The following is a 16,013-nucleotide window of genomic DNA, read 5'->3' as shown; positions in this document are numbered from 1 at the left end:
AAGAAAAAGTCAAAACTGTGGTATTTCCAGCATCTATAGCAGAAGATCCCAACAATGCAAGCTGAATCTTCAAATTCTCTGTTCCGGAGTCATGTTGCTCAGCTTATCCTTAAACACCAGGGCAGGAAAAAGACAAGGGTGAGGTGTAAACACCATATTGTGGGAGGGTGAGAGAGAAGGTGGGGAAAGAAGGTGACAATCCTCTAAAGTCTTAGAATAGTAATCCAACATTGCTAAGATGAAGCAGATGATAGGACAGCAGCTGATGCACTTAGTGAGCAAACAACCCCTTGGACAACCCCTCTTGTCTCCCACCCTTCCTCTGTCACTTTGAGGAGCAACATCTTCTAGTGACATTGAGAAGAAGGAACCACTAATCCATCCTTTTTCCAGTGGTCTAGGGGGACCCATAGCAGGAAGACAACTCTTACTCACCTCAGTAGGGTAAGAAGTAGCAGAGGGCATAAAATATGTCCTGGGTGCATTTTATATCAGCCTGAGAAGAAGACAGGGGCAAAAAATTCAGTTTTTTATTTCTTTTTGGTCTTGTCTGACTATTGCTAGGTATACATGCATGTGCTGGGAATGGAGAAGAGAAAGGAAACTCATTCAAAAGCATGTAGGGGGAAGAAGAAAACTGACAAAAACTTAAAGCCTGACTGCATTATGAGCCTTTAAGACTATGTCTAAGAACATGATTCAATTTAAAAAGAAAAGCCATGTCCCTCCCAAATAATAGTTCCTCTAGATTCAGAGACTTGTCATTCTAGTTGGATATAGTTCAACCGGACATTAGACTTCTATCTCCACCCTCCTCACCATGTAAACTAGTCCATTTCAATATGCTGATACCACATTATGTAGCACCCTTTGGGCTAAAATTTTCAAAGCAATTTCAAAAGCATTATTTTCAACTCACACACAAGAAAGGCAGGGGGAAAAAGAAATTAAGTGGTCTGTCCAGCACAGCTTCTCAAACTGCATCTGCTCCCAGTACAAGCTAGTCAAAGCTGGGCACATCCACGTGTAAGAGAGTCAGACGCAGATAGCCAAAGTAGATGCCAACATGCCAGCAGCAACACTCCCAGCATTATAAAGTTATCAGCAAAACACTCAAGACTATGCTAAGAAACAGGGAATAGCAGCCCCCGGAGCACCACCCTAACATAACCAGGCTGGGAAAATGTGCCAGCAACTTGAGCTGCGGGAATGGTGCTCGCATAATGCTCCCTGCGCTTAGGCACGGCATTGATTTGACTGTAGGTGGAGCCCAAGAATCCCTATCCAGCCCTGCCTTTTGTGGGATGAATGCTCGCTGCACTCGCTCTCATTCCCTCTCCAGAACCTTCTCTAGCCCTACATCAAAAGCTAGCACAGCTGTTTTTAATTGAAATGGCTGCAGAGGGTCAAAGCCACTGAGAAGTATTTGCAGAATGACACATAGCTGTCTGAAAAGGTGGGCTATTCTCAGTCCAATTTACATCAGAGTACTTGTAACTGACCATGCTGATAATCTGCTCACAGAAGCAACCAAATCTCCCAGGAACTCCTTTCTTTCCTTGTCCTCACCTAGATTAAGCCTGTTTCCTGCAAACATTACCAGGATCACCCTCCCCTTAGACCAAACACAGGCACTACTAACCAAGTCTCCATTTCCATTTATCCTAACTTTACAGCAGCAATACTGTGTTCTTTAGGGGGCCATATACCATGAGCAGAACTAGATAAACAGCCCTTGCATTTGTTTCATTCACTGATACCAGACAGGAGTAAAGCCATTAGAAACATAAGCTTCATCAAATAATATGCTCTCTCATTGAGAAGTGAAATCCTCTTTATTGTTAATTGCTAATATTTAACTTTTCAAACCTGAACAGGCTTTTAAATAATTATTATTTTATTGTTTACACACACAAAATAAAACCCATTATATGTTACAAAGCTTACAGATAATTTGTTAAATATTTCAAATGGCATTTATTAAAATAGGTTTCTCTGTCTTAGTCATAGGACACTACATCTCAGGTTCTGCTCCAAATTATACCCATTGTTGTCTCTCAAGAATGGATCCAAATATTGTTACAAGTAACTCCTCTACATTGCTATCTGAGCACAGCTGGGAGCAAAATTTAGTGCGTGGGCTAATGCAACTTCACAAGGTACATAAGCTAGGATCATAGTTCCAAAAGCAGGATCAGCCTGCTGCAACCTAAAGGAATGTTGTACATTGTCAGTTTTGAAGTTCAGAACACATATGTGGTCGTAGTGTTCCCACCTGAGAAAACTGAACACCTGTGAAATTCCTATTTATCTAGTAGGACCATTTAAGACGTAAAGTCAATGTGCAACTGGCCCAATCCTGATTTCATTTAAAAACAGGGTTAATCTATATTAAAGCCACTAATGGATATAAAGAGATTCTGGATTCACACCAACACAAATAGGACCAGGGTATGTCTCTTGGTGAGGATTTTGAAGTGCAGATGACTGCATTACATTTTTTTTTTTCTTCTGAGTGCCTGAAATGGTTCACAAACCTTGTATCCACTAGGGATTAGTGGACACATGCATGGTCCCATTTTGATGGTGCAGATGTCCAGAAGTATTATTCTAAGGAGTGCTTGGGAAAATTATGAACTACACAAAAAGTAAAAACTTGGAGCTTATGTAAGTAAAATAGAAACAGTGAGGGCTAGGGAAATCAGAACAGCAAGTGCAAGAGAAGCCAGCAGAGAACAGAATCAAGTTAATGATTTCTCATTTCTTCCATGCTTCTGAAAAGTTTCTAAACATTTCACAGAAGTTTCAGCATAATTTTTGACAGAAACAATGAATGAATCCCAGGGTGGGCATAGCCACAGAACCAGCAGCAGAAGAGGAGGGATCCGTAGCAATCCACTGCACACTGGCCAGTGCAAAGGGAGAAAGCCACACTGAGGGAATGCACACTGCAGGGTGTTTCCTGAGCAGACTGCTTGATTCGTTCTGTAGTAGTGAGTGGGCAAGTCAATGCCACCAAAAAGGTAAAGAAAACACGGGAAAACAATCACGGCAGCTGGGAAGTGAAAAGGTGAAAGTCCTGGAGGTTCCAGGAGTCTCAAATTTAAAAACAAAACTGTGACATTCAAAACTGGAATGGCAAAACAGCCCTCGGAGAGCAGCATCCCTCAAGCTGTACTCCCAAAATTCAGCATCCAGTCTTGTTGTTGCTGTTATTTTTACAAGATTTTTCTGCATGCAGTTAAAATTTTTTTCAACATTACTGGCCCAAATAAATACATACAGTGCTCTTCTAAAATATGTAAAGGCCAGGTAAAAAAGTTTCCCCTTCTGTATACCTGTACACCATTCACAAGATTGATACATTTTATGACAGAACTATGTTTTGCATAGTAATTACCTGATTTTGAAACTCTCAATTTTATAGAAGTTGAAATAGCTACAAATGCAGAACAAAGTGTAGAAAAAGTCCTCAAAAGTACACCAACTCATAACATGGCTCGAGTATATTAAAGAAGATAAGCCCCTCCAGTTCAGAAATGGATGCAAGACTTATATATAAAAATATTAAATTTTGGGTACACTGCAATATCACTGTTTTCCTCATTCCTTAGTGGCAAGGATTACAGGGACTCCAGTAATCTTTATGAGCTAACGGAATAAGCTCATTTTCTAGTTTCTGTATGCCAGTACCAGCACAGGGTAACCAAGAGCAAGGAAGGCCAAGGAGTGGGCTTAGACCATAGTCACTAGCAATAAAAGTCTCTGAAGCCTTCCCTCAGTGTACCAAGAGGGCAAATGGGAGAACAAACCAAGAACAGGAGTGGGAATTGGCAGGAAATGAGCCTGGCACATTAGCTGAAATGCTATCCCCTATGTAATGCTAAGTGGAGCACTTATCTGTGCAGCCCTTCAAGTCTTGCTTTTCCCTCTACACAACAGTAGCAGCAGGACTTCCATTAGCACAGGACTGGATCCTCCTTAACAGCCTTCTCAAAATTGGAAACACATACTCATCATTCTGCATTTTTGTCAGGCAAGATTAAGTTTTCATGACTCAAAATGGAGAGACTCAATTCCCAGACAAGTTGCCAGTAACGGAATTAAGAAAGCATGAGTTGGCTCAAAATAAACAGCACCTCCCTCACTCTCTGCAAAAATCCCTGTTCAGCATTCACTCCATTGTAGTCTCTTTGCAAGTATTTTTATGCATTTTCTCTCTCCTGCCAACTTTAGGCACTAAGATTGATCTGTACAGTATGTCAAATATGTGCTAACTCATCAAACTCAACATGTTTCATGCAAACACTTCCATTTTGAGAGTGCTTTCAGTGAAGTTGTTTTTTAAGAACAAGAAGAGCAAACTAAGACAAATATCACAGGCTAGGAAGTGGGAGGCCCAGCTTTAAGTGCCTGAGCTCTGTCTCAGTGAATGACAGAGGATGCAAAACTATTTTGAATTGAGCAGAAAGAAAACCTGAAAGGAGGCACCCCATATCCTACCAAACAGCCATTACCACACAGACCAAGCTTCTATTCCCTAAACTGAGAGTCATGTCCTTTCTATTTGAAAAGGGAAACATGTTGACATTCAGGAGAAAAAAATCTTAAAAGTGTTTAATTTTCTCTATGGTACCTGAGAGAAATGGAAATTAGAAGCCTTGGGGAATGAGGTAAAACAGCAGCAACATCCCCCAGCCAGCCAGCGCCTGCCCTTGCACTGCCAGGAGTGCAGATGCACAGAGACTGACTCTTTCATGGGCTTTGCCTATCCCATGTTATGCCAAAACACACAGACACAAGATGGGAAAAAACAAACAAAATCAAAACTGAAAAGATAAATCCTTGGGTTTGGTCCTGTTGGTGAAGATCCATTAACTTTTCATCAGGTTCAAGAGAAAAGAGCATTTAAAATGAATTTCCAGAGTATTCCTCAATAACTAACTGCAATACAGCTGGAAATTCTAGCTGAATTAATTGAAGACAATGAATAAATTTTCACATTAAAAGGCTAAGGGGATCTATCTGTAAGTGTCCCTCAAAGCATCCTGACAATGAACCACAATAAATCAAGTTAAATATATCAAGGGAGCTGCAGTATTTGGGGGATTGTTTTAACATCTACTGTAATCATAATTTAAATGACAGGAACAGCTGACCAGAAAAACAATGCAGAGTTGAGTAGTCTTTAAAATAGCATTTAACTTATCAACCACATCACAGCCATCACTTCTATTTCATCCATTGTTCAACAGCAACAGGTTGGTGGACAGAGTAAAAGAAAAATAAGAAAGGGAAAATTCAAATTGTATGTGTTTCTGTTCTCAATTTTGTAGAAGCCAGTTGCACTAGGCAGCACATCACATGTTATATTCCTCAGGGAGCACAGTTTTTTATCTAAATTGAATCAAACCAGTAAAATAAGCGTAACTTACTAGTCATCTAGATACTCCATGTGTCAATGTCACAATTTTTCTATTGTAAGAGTTCTATATCAAAGCATGGTGCAAGACTCAAGTATGCTAAGACTAAAAAGAGGAAGACGTGATCCACAAAGGATGTCCTCCTGCCCTGAGTTTTGAGAGGAAGAAGCTAAAAAAACCAAATAAATTTTGCATTTTTTAAGGATATTAAAACCTACCAATGATATCGAGGGGTAGAATTGAAGGGATAAGGAAATTCACATCTTGCATTTTTTTAAGCAGGAAAAAGAGGAAAAATGAATATTTGCTAAAGATCCTATTTTTGAAAATTCTAAAGGTAAAAATCATGAGCCTTATTAGTTTCTTCAGTTTACAACATTTATCTGCTGAATACTTAGTTACTCCAACACAAGTCCTTTACAGGAGCTACTTGCATCAACTGTCACTTACTTGAAATGAGGAGGAAAAGAGCATTTACTAATTATATAAAAAGACAGCACACTTAATACCTTTTAAAAGCAAGGTCACAAAATAATTGAAAACAAAATATGTTTCTTACACCAGCATGCCTACTCATGGAGGCAAAAAACATACAGGAATTAAATCTGAATCAGGTACCTGGTCCACAAGGTTTGCTGTAAGACCTACTTAATGCTGTAAGCACACTCACCAACTTTGATGGGAATTGTGGTTCTAAGTACTACTGAACATTAAGCTATTTTTAATTAGTAATAATTTATGAAAGTGCAGTTTGCAAGAGGTACTGACTTCCTCAAATAAACTCGAGCTGAATTCAAAGTGCATCAAAGATGGGAGCAGCAGGTACCTCTATCATGCATAATTTATCATAATGGGACTTCTCCAGCATCCAGCAGCAGTGCTCTGCAGGCTGCTCCTGCAGGCAGCTGAAAGAGCTGTGAACAAGTGGCCTCTTAGAAGGTTTTTGGGTATCACAGTTCCCCTGCGCTAAAAGCTCACTGCGCAGCTGGCGAGGACAGCACAGGGGCTTTCATTCCTGTTTGATGTCATTTTGGCCTCTGAATTAAAGGCAGAATTGGTGGTGTGGGTGTCATATGAATCCCCTTTGAACTCAGAGTTGAAATAAGAAAAGGAGTAATTTAAGTAATTCCCTGGGAATATAAGCCACTTTCTGCATGAGTTATTAAGACTTTTCAAGTCACTTGTAGAACCCAGCTGGAAGTAAAATCTGTCCTTCTGGGAGATCTTTTTATTGCTAGTGATACTAAAAAAGACACTGAAACCTTCTGGGAGAACCAAAAGTAAAATCTACTAGGAAAGCCAACATAGAAAAAAAAAAGTGTCTCATGACAACACTGGTTGGCAGCTACAGATAACATTTGTGAACAAAAACACAGAGCCAAATGTTGCTGCATAAAGCACAGATTCTTTTCATCTGTTTCACACCACTTTGGTTACAAATTTTGTCTTGGGATAGTGTAAGAAGCATAGGAAGAAAGAGAACAAAGATTCACTAGCTTTAATTATAAAGATATTAATTAAACAAATTTTGCCTTGAGATTGTTTCTTCCAGTACTACTCTCTCCTGTAGTAATTGCACGCTTTGAGCCAAATCAAAGTATGGGGTAATTAGTCCTGTAAACTAGAGACCTTATTCAGCATCACTTGCACAGTCAAAGCTCCTGCTGAAATCCCAAGGAATTCTGCATAATTAAGGTGCAAAGAGGATGGCTCCCAAGCTGCATCTGAAGAAATCTAAGATGGGCTCTCTTGCATTATGGTAGTTAAAATATTACCAGTATCCATCTCAAGGATGTGTTGCAAATCAGAATGTAAAGTTTGGTAGATCAAGCTAACAGGACAAGCAGTAGGGAAAAGAGGACTTAAAAAATGTTAAAGGTCTCCTTTGGGGGAGATCAGCACTTTTGAAGTAGGACAGAATTTTCTGTGTTCAAATCCTGGGAAATGCTGCAGTTCCAAGGGGGATAGACCAGCCCACCTGCAAGCTGTTACCCTGCATCCTCATCTCTGACATATGCATTTATCTGAGCCAAAGCCTGGACATTTTACCTCAATAAATTGGCAAGAAACAGTTTTTGGTTTGGTTTTTGAGGAAAGAATAAAAGCCATCATTGTCTGGTTTGCTGGCAAAGCACTCTGGCTGAACAGCAAGTAGCAGAGTCAAAGTGAGAGAGAAGACCAGATAGCCAGCTTGGGATAGAAGAGTAAACAGGATTACCAGCTTAGATGACAGCCAGCTGTTAGATTAGATCAGTAAGTTTTTGCAACCTGAGAAGCTACTTCAAACAGTAGGGGCTGCTTCTTGAGTGTCGCTGTTGAAATGTCACCCAGAAAAGGTTAGGAAGCTGGCTTAACCTCTGCAGGACCAGCAAAGGCATGGTGATCCCTTGACCCCTCTGTGCACTTTTAAAGAACGTGCCTTCTGCTGATTTATCTTTCATTTCAAAATTGCATAGAAAAAAAAAATTCTTTTAAATAATGTCCTTTTAATTTGAAAATTTTTCTTTTTAAATCTGGGTACAGAACAAGTTTGAGAAATAAAATTAATTTCAGATTAGGCACACTTCAACATTTCAACACTTACAGAAATGAGACAAATAATAAAGGACATCTTTCGACTAGCCTGTAAAAAACAGGCTTTTTCGTATATCTGTATGGAGTACACCAGCACATAAATGGAAGAGAGATGTCAAGCCTGCTCAAACACTCTCACAATACATCTGAATATAAAATATATATAAAAATATATATATATATATATATATATATATATATATAAAACCCCCAGCAAAATCCAAACATCCCTGAAGCTGAGACCTTCTCTATGCACTGAATTTTCAAAAGTATGAAACACATAAACAATATCAGATATTTCAGAATTTTAAATCACTGAAACAGGTGAAAGACATTGAAATGGCAAGTTTAAAATTGAGATTATTATTTGCAGGAAAAAGACCTGCAAAGTTTGGCCATGTATAAGGAAAACGTACAAAGGCAATTGGAAAGTGAAGAATGTTTTAAAGCTGTCAGCATAGTCCTTCAGTTGTCTAAACACATTCTAATGGAATGAAGCCATGTCAGGGGAAGTTCGAATGGGACATTTGGAAAGGTTTTTCACTGAAAGGATGCTTGATCACTGGAACAGACTCCTCAGAAAAGTGATCAGAGCCCCAGTCCAGACAGATTTAAGGGACGTCTAAATGATGATCTTAGATGGTTTAGCTTTAGGCAGCCCTTTGAGGAGCAGGGAGCTGGATTTTATGATCTTTATGGATGTCTTTCAACATGAAATATTTCATGACTCTATACACATTTCAATGAAGTTCTTATGTAGAATTTTCATTATTGTCTCTAACACAAATATGCAGGAAACACAGGGAAAATAATGAAGAAGTAATTTTGATATTCAAAAAGTTGAACACAAGAGTGATGTGTTAAAATTTTTGTTACCAAAGACATTAAACTCAGCATGAAGAAAAAAATCCCATCACAGTACTTCTAATGTAAATGACACATTCAAGAGGAAATCTGTATCACAAGAAAAAGTATGAGAGAAATTCAGAAGTTTTAACTGCAACCTTCAACTAATCCCAAGTTCTTGAGTATTAAAAAAAAGTTATATATAGATCTCATTAGACAGAAGTAAAATTACCAGACTGACAGGTTATTTCTTTTCAACAAGCAAAACAAGTTTACTTTTCATAGTATTTTTCATAGATCCTTTTCAAATACAACTTGCTATACATCAATTTAAAATATGGGTAATTATATTTTATTTTAAAACTATTAAAAAATATGTACATAGGTATACACACACTTCTGGAAAACCTGCATGACAGTAGTGAGTTCTTGAGATAATAATCTCTCAGAATGGAAGAAGGGGGTTATTGCTAATTACCAGTTTTATCATGCCTGATTAGGCTTACATAATAAATCCCAGTCGACTGGTGAAAGGCAAGTGGCAAAAAATTTGTGGTGCTTAGGCTAGAAAATACAAAGGCAAGAGGAAAGTAAACTATATATAGCAGTTTATGAAAAATAATGCTTCCCAATATGTGTTTAATGACAGTTAAAGTAGTATGTAAAGATAAGAAAGGTTATGGAACACAGAGAAATGGGAGGGGCTCCAATCACATTAGGAATGTGAATAGAAAGCCCACCTCTGTGCTATTTTATTCTAAAAGGCAAAGTTCCTGTCTTGCTGCCAACAGATGCACAGAATTCATTGCCTTTGAAGTTAATTATAGCTCTGCACATTACAATAGCTAGTGTTCTGCTGATGATTCTCATATCAGTTTCCAAGGGCCATCATTTTCTTCTATTTTACTCCTTTGGAAAAGAGCAAGGTTTGAAATGTTGACACAAATAGTTGACTTCGGCTGTTTATAAATGCAATCCAGGTTCATTCCCCTTCATTTCCTCTTAGAGCAGACCATCCCCTCAGTCTAACGCTAGCAAGTCTCCTGGTTGCCTTTCAAATAGATTCATTTTGGTCTAGTGCCATGTTCTGGTGTGAAACATTCCCATTTAGAGTGTGGTATATATAACCTGTTGCATGTCAACTGAGCACACCCAAAAAGTATCTATCAGGAAGAGAGGCATGCTCTTAAAAGTGAAGATTGATTTATGCCTCTTCCCTTCATATTAAAATGCCATGCATCTCAAACAGGGTAGAAGCTGCATACCTAGAGTGTTTATGCAAATGATATGTTTATTTTGCATGAGTAGATAGCAGGCATTTGCCAGGAACCCTGCACAAGCAAGTGCTTCTGCCACTTATTTTTGGGTAAGGGAGTATGTGCAGACTGACTCCACATCCAAAATTCCTACCCCACTTGATGACAACAGGATCAACTTGACAAAGAGCTGAAGCTGTACACCCAGGAACATAAATAACAGTGATGAGCCGTGTTACTGGGGTATTTATTAATAAAAAATTAAAAATACTGGATTCCTTAATTGACATTAACCAACCTATCCAGGATGATGGATACAATATGCTAATCAAAACCAGCATGCAGTGAGTGACCATTAATTAGAGACTCCTCTTTAGGAGAAACAAATATTTGAGTAAAAAACCTCAAAATAAAAGCTTTAGATAATATTCCTATTTCCATTAGGATAGTATAAACAGGTGCCAGTTTAAAATATCTACTTTATTAAGTGAGTGCCTGTACTGCATGCAAGTTAGAAAAAAAATTGCAGTTACCTAAAAACCTTTCTATTACTATCTCAAAAATGAAAACAAATTAATCAGAGCTCCTAAAATGGTAATGTTACAGGACAGTTTTCTTCTTTGTTCAAATAGAAAACAATAGAACAAAAGTTTGATTGGAGAATGTTTTGGAAGTGACTTAAAAAAAAAAAGAATAAAAAGAAGTGGTGCCCTAATGTTGCTGCTTCCATGGAAATAAAAAGAGCTCTAACAACTTCACCTCTCCTTGTATGCCCTTGTTGTCCATTTTCTCTGATTATCCCAAAGAGGGTCACCAAATGCATAATGTTCCTGAATTCTCCTTAGTGTAAAAGACACCTAAAAGTTCTCTCTGGTTTTATGCATGAATTTAAGTTCCTCCTAGGACTGGTGAAGCCCTGCATACTCTCAGGACTTCTTCCTACCCCCTTTCACCACAGGAATCGTCTGAAGCGATTTTTTTCTCCAAAACTTGCAAGAGAGAAGCACGGCCACAGCTGACCCTTAAAGTTTTACTGAAGGTTACTTTGAGCTCTTATGCAACCCAATAACCTCCACCCCAGAGTGCAGGGAATGGACCACAGGCAGCAATGCAGACCAGCCACGGTGGGACAGCATCCCTGCACGCTGCTAAATGGTGGCAACTGCATCCACTTAGGAGCTACAAGAACAAAATAGCTGAGCTGTGTTAGCAGCATATTGAGGCCTGAACAGTGCTGACCGATGTCTTGTAGCACTGCTAACCACCCTAGGAAAAGAGGTCACAAACTTGTGAGAGACTGCCTTCCTCAGAGCAGAGCTACCTCAGAGGACAGCCACCAGGCATCACACTGTGCTCGTGTGCACTGACAGCAGCAGAAGTTTTCTCTTGACCATGGGCTGATGCATTGCAGGGCCTAGGGACTGGAGGCAAGGATCACTGAACCCCCTCTGACAGAAAGCTGCCATCACACAGCTTCCAGAAAAAAGGCACTGTGGGCAGCTAAGGCTGTAAGGATTACAACTTCTCCAGCTGTATCATTTGTCAATGAACAAGCCATTTGTTCATCACCAGCAGAATTACCTGGGCCTCAAATCCTATTCACTAGCAAAGTCTGTCCAACAATCTCAGCTTAAGAAATGACCCCCAATGAACATTAATGTAGAAATACTGTGGTTCCTTCTACCATATTAAAAATGGTCATAGACACTATGAAAAAGCAGAAAAAAAAAAGTGTACCAGCAACAGAAGAACCTGAACTAAAAAAGACTATTATGGAGGACTCCCAAATATAGTGTACAGCTCTTTGGGGACAAAAAAAATCAATCCGTACATTATGTTTTATTGTTGTACAGCAGATGCAATCCAATACTGAATTCATTGAAATTGTTGAGGTACAGGAAGATATAGTGAGAATCAAGCACCTGGACTTAAATTTGGTGAAAAATATTTTTCATGTGGTGCGACAAACTTACTTTAGAAAGCATAACAACTTGCCTGGTTTCTGTTTCTATTCCCTTAGCATCAAACTTGGTACCAAGACCATTACCAAAGAAGGCATCCAGAAAAAGTTATTTTGGGTAGCTTTTGGCATAACATAAAAGAACACCCACTGGTTTTTTAAGTCTGGTTCTTATGCTTGAGAACTTAAACATCAACAAGAAGAGACTGTCCTCTAATCTGGTGGGGGGAAAAAAAGCAGTAAGATCACAGAAGAGTGAATGAAAATTATGAAACTCAGGTCAACACAGACCACTTGTATGGAAAAGAATTATAAACTAAAGTATAAGGCTTTTGGTATTTTTCCTTCATATGAACTTTTAGAAAAAAAGACAACAGACAAATATAAATCCTATTACTTTGAAGAGGCTTAGTTATACCCTGTATTCTGCAATGCCAAACTCACATTTTCCCACATGCCAAAATAAATTCTTGGAATGAAGAACTACCAGAACACTTAAAAGCCTTGAGCATTATTTCAGTATCAAACAAGGTTTTTTTCTTTTTCTTTATTTGTAATCTGAAATTGTGATGTCCCCTGCATTTAACTTGGGGGGTGGGGATACTGAGAGCCAATGCGAAAAAAAAATCAATACTTTGTAGAAAAAAATCTTTTTATATTGCTTTGTAGTTTAAAAAGAAAGAAGCAATGGAGTCACACAACAAATGACACATTCCTACAGGTGTCTCTCAGATGTTGCTGCTGAAGTCCCATGGAAAGTGAAAATGGGACAGGGTTCAAGCAGGCTGATTTCCTACTGTCTGCCCCAGTTCTAGTGATTCCTTAATCCAGTGACTGCAAATCAAACCAGCCTTTAGATACAAGCATCTGTTGGATCTGATGTTCCTCTGCTTCCCAAATCAGCTTTTTCTAGGCACATCATTTGGCTCATACAGAACCTTTGAATTTCCACCTAATACTTCCTGTTGCTGAGCATAACATGTCTTATGATCAGCAACTCTTCAGTTTCAAAACTGCAAGGAATACGAAAACAAAGTTTCCTTTTGCAAATCACAAAGTACACATTTTGTCAAAATTATCCCAAAGCCATAACACAAAACCTCAAGATCTAAACCCTCCTAGAAAGTCACGGGAAAAATTAACAATGATTTTAAAGATAGGAGATCTGTTTGTTCAACTTAGTCTAAATTGCAAACACAGTTTTCACTGATCCTTGCTCATTTGTGAGCAAAATGAATGGCTTTTCAACATTATAATCACTCATCAAGTTTGTTAAAAATTACTTCCTTAGAGGATCACAAACACACTTAATTACTGAGACAGTCAAAATTAACACCAGATAAAAAGCTCTGTATGTTAGCTCTATCTCTCCTCTACAAGTCTTCTCAATATAAATATCAACGACTTCCATCCTAAAATACTGCCATTGTATATATGACGCACCAGTCATGATATCTCTGTCGTCTGAAGAAGTAGAAATAAACGCAAAAGTAATCCTGCCAGGATTTTTTAATGCTCTGTCTACACTTTACCATCTTCTCAGAGCTGCCGTGGTGTGAAATACTCCAAATATGAGAGTAGCTGCCTCTGTGGGAGACTTAGGCACATCATCGTGCCAGAGGAACGAAGGCATGGTGTCAACAAAATGTGCTGTGGCAAATACTTTACTCTTTCTTGACAGGCATTACAAGAGAAAAACTCCAGGAAATGAAGGCACTGGGCACAGGAAAGGTAGATGTTGAGCATATGTAAAAGAGAAAAACAATGTAAAGGGTATTGTTTTTACAGGTGACAACTACATGATGGTTTGAAACCTTTTCACCCTTCATAGTCTGTTACAAACATTTCTCCTTTAAATTCCTTGCTACAGTTTCTTCTGTGAACCAAAATGCTGCAAACAAAACATTACAGAAATAAATCAATTTACCCTAAAATCACCTCGCCAAGAGAGCCTTGCTATGCACATTATGTACGCAAGGGAATTGAGAGCATAAGGATTAAGAATCTCAAAATAACACTGATGGCAGAAGTAAGAAATGAACCTTGACTTTGAGTCAGCCTGTTATGTCATGATTACTGAATCATCCTAGTCTCCCCCAACAAATCTGAATGCGAAGAAAAGATCAGAGGACTGTTAGATCTTTCTAAAATAAAGTAAATAAAATCAGAAGCTCATTCCTCACTCCCTGTTCACTATAACATAGTCTTAGCTTCACATTGCACAGTTCATGTAGCAAATAAAAAAAACCCAAACCCACGAGGCAATGGAAAACAGTCTGCACCATTACTGTACATTAAACCTATTAGTGAAATCACTTCCCATGAAAGCAACAGGATGACAATTTTAACCCAACTAGAATTGTGCAGTGTGTACAATACAAAGCTCAGACTGCAGGAGGATGATGGCATGATCTCATTTTTACTCAGAGTTACTGATGTAATGCTGCAAGGTTCATTGGAGAGCTCTTAGTTTAATACTCCCAGTCAATCAAAACAGAGTTCCAGTTGCTAATAACATCAGCTCTCAGAATTGCTTTTAAGCTGTTTATGAGCCTGCAGAGCATCAGCAAAAAGGTTTATTTTGGGTTGTAAAAATAAGCATATTTTCATGCAGGCTTATAGAATTTTAAAAACAAAATACTAGAGCAAATCATCAGTTGGAACAAGTTGTTCATTCATTTCAGCAGAGCTGCCTTCCCATATTTACATATTTTCAATTGACCTTGTCAGAGGTGTTGGCAACTATTGCTTTTAAAAGATAAGCATCTCAACCTGACTTTTTACCAAAAAGAGCCCTACCCTTCCCAACAAATTCCAGTCCCCCAGCAACAACAAAATGCCAAGCAACCAAGATACAAAGAAACCAAAACTCATTACACAATCCCCAAAACTCATAATATAGACAAAATATTAGTGTAAAGCAGAATAGTTGATTTTAATTTAAATACTTTGTGAATACATTTGTAGGTCAAGTATCTTGGTAATTATCCTTCCATGACAATTGTGGAAAGAGGCAGGGAAAGGAAGAGTGGCAGACAAAAATAAATTTGAATTCATCTGATGAATAAATGAGTTAAGGTAAGCTTCCTTTTTAAACCTCTCACTTCATAAACCTCTTGCAAAAATTGAGGGCATCAGAGCCTGCAGATTTTTTTTAAGTCCCATTTTTAAGTCATGCCCTTTCTAACATAAATTTAGAATTGACCAGACACAAACAAATTCCTGTTTTTCTGTCACATCCAAAGCCCATAAGAAGTGTAGAAGTCCTGTTCTGGGAAGGATAAGCTTCTAATTTTGCTGGCTTGCTAAAACTTCATTACACAAATGTCCTGCTGTACCACCTGAAGAGGCTTAGTCTGATCTTTTCACTACTGTAAGCCAGTTCTTACTTAAGTTGCACAAAAGCTTAAGGGATCATGGCTCAAATACTTTAAATTGACCATAGCAGGCCACAGGTGACATTCAATATCCCTAGGAAAGCAAAAATCCTTAATGGAACTTCTGCTAAACATTATTTTATTTATTTCCATCCTTGTGCTTCCAGATCTCTTCTGACCCCAGACTTACATGAAGGGGAACTACACAAAACATCCTCTGACAGCTGGGGGTCTCTGGCCCATCCCAGAACTGCATGGCCAGGGAGCCTGTCTTGGTTCCAACCTGCAGGTTCTCTAAAAATATATGCTGTAGTACAAAGAAAAGGATGTTTTGAAATTAGGAGAGGAATTTGAGATACCATAATCATTGTTTCTGCTGTTAATTACTGCGGGAATTTACATATTTTTTAAAAGATGGTAATTAAAAAAATAAAATTACTATGATACGTTTAAAACAAATAGATTAATAAATAATTCATTAGTGTATGGATGGTGTAAAAGCATACTTCCACTTAAAGCAGATTAACTGGCATCTGAAATAAATTATTACAATAACATGCAAATGAGTTTTCAACTG

General features: G+C 38.3%; 1 protein-coding gene across 29 annotated transcripts in view; it reads right to left on the bottom strand.

The window, feature by feature from the left end:
- Positions 1-16,013, bottom strand: part of LOC102071518 (poly(rC)-binding protein 3) — a 502,832-nt gene that overhangs the window by 327,093 nt on the left and 159,726 nt on the right. Inside the window, exon 4 of one of the 29 annotated variants that reach the window (XR_012581512.1) lies at positions 436-496. The exons of the other annotated variants lie outside the window; for them this stretch is intronic. The gene's annotated coding sequence lies outside the window, so the exon portion shown is untranslated. The remainder of the gene's footprint in view (positions 1-435; positions 497-16,013) is intronic. 29 annotated transcript variants of the gene reach the window in all.

Source organism: Zonotrichia albicollis, chromosome 1 (genome assembly GCF_047830755.1).
Source record: "Zonotrichia albicollis isolate bZonAlb1 chromosome 1, bZonAlb1.hap1, whole genome shotgun sequence".
Lineage (NCBI taxonomy): Eukaryota > Metazoa > Chordata > Aves > Passeriformes > Passerellidae > Zonotrichia > Zonotrichia albicollis.
Note: the sequence above shows the minus strand (reverse complement) of the source record. Positions and strands in the feature narration are given on the sequence as shown.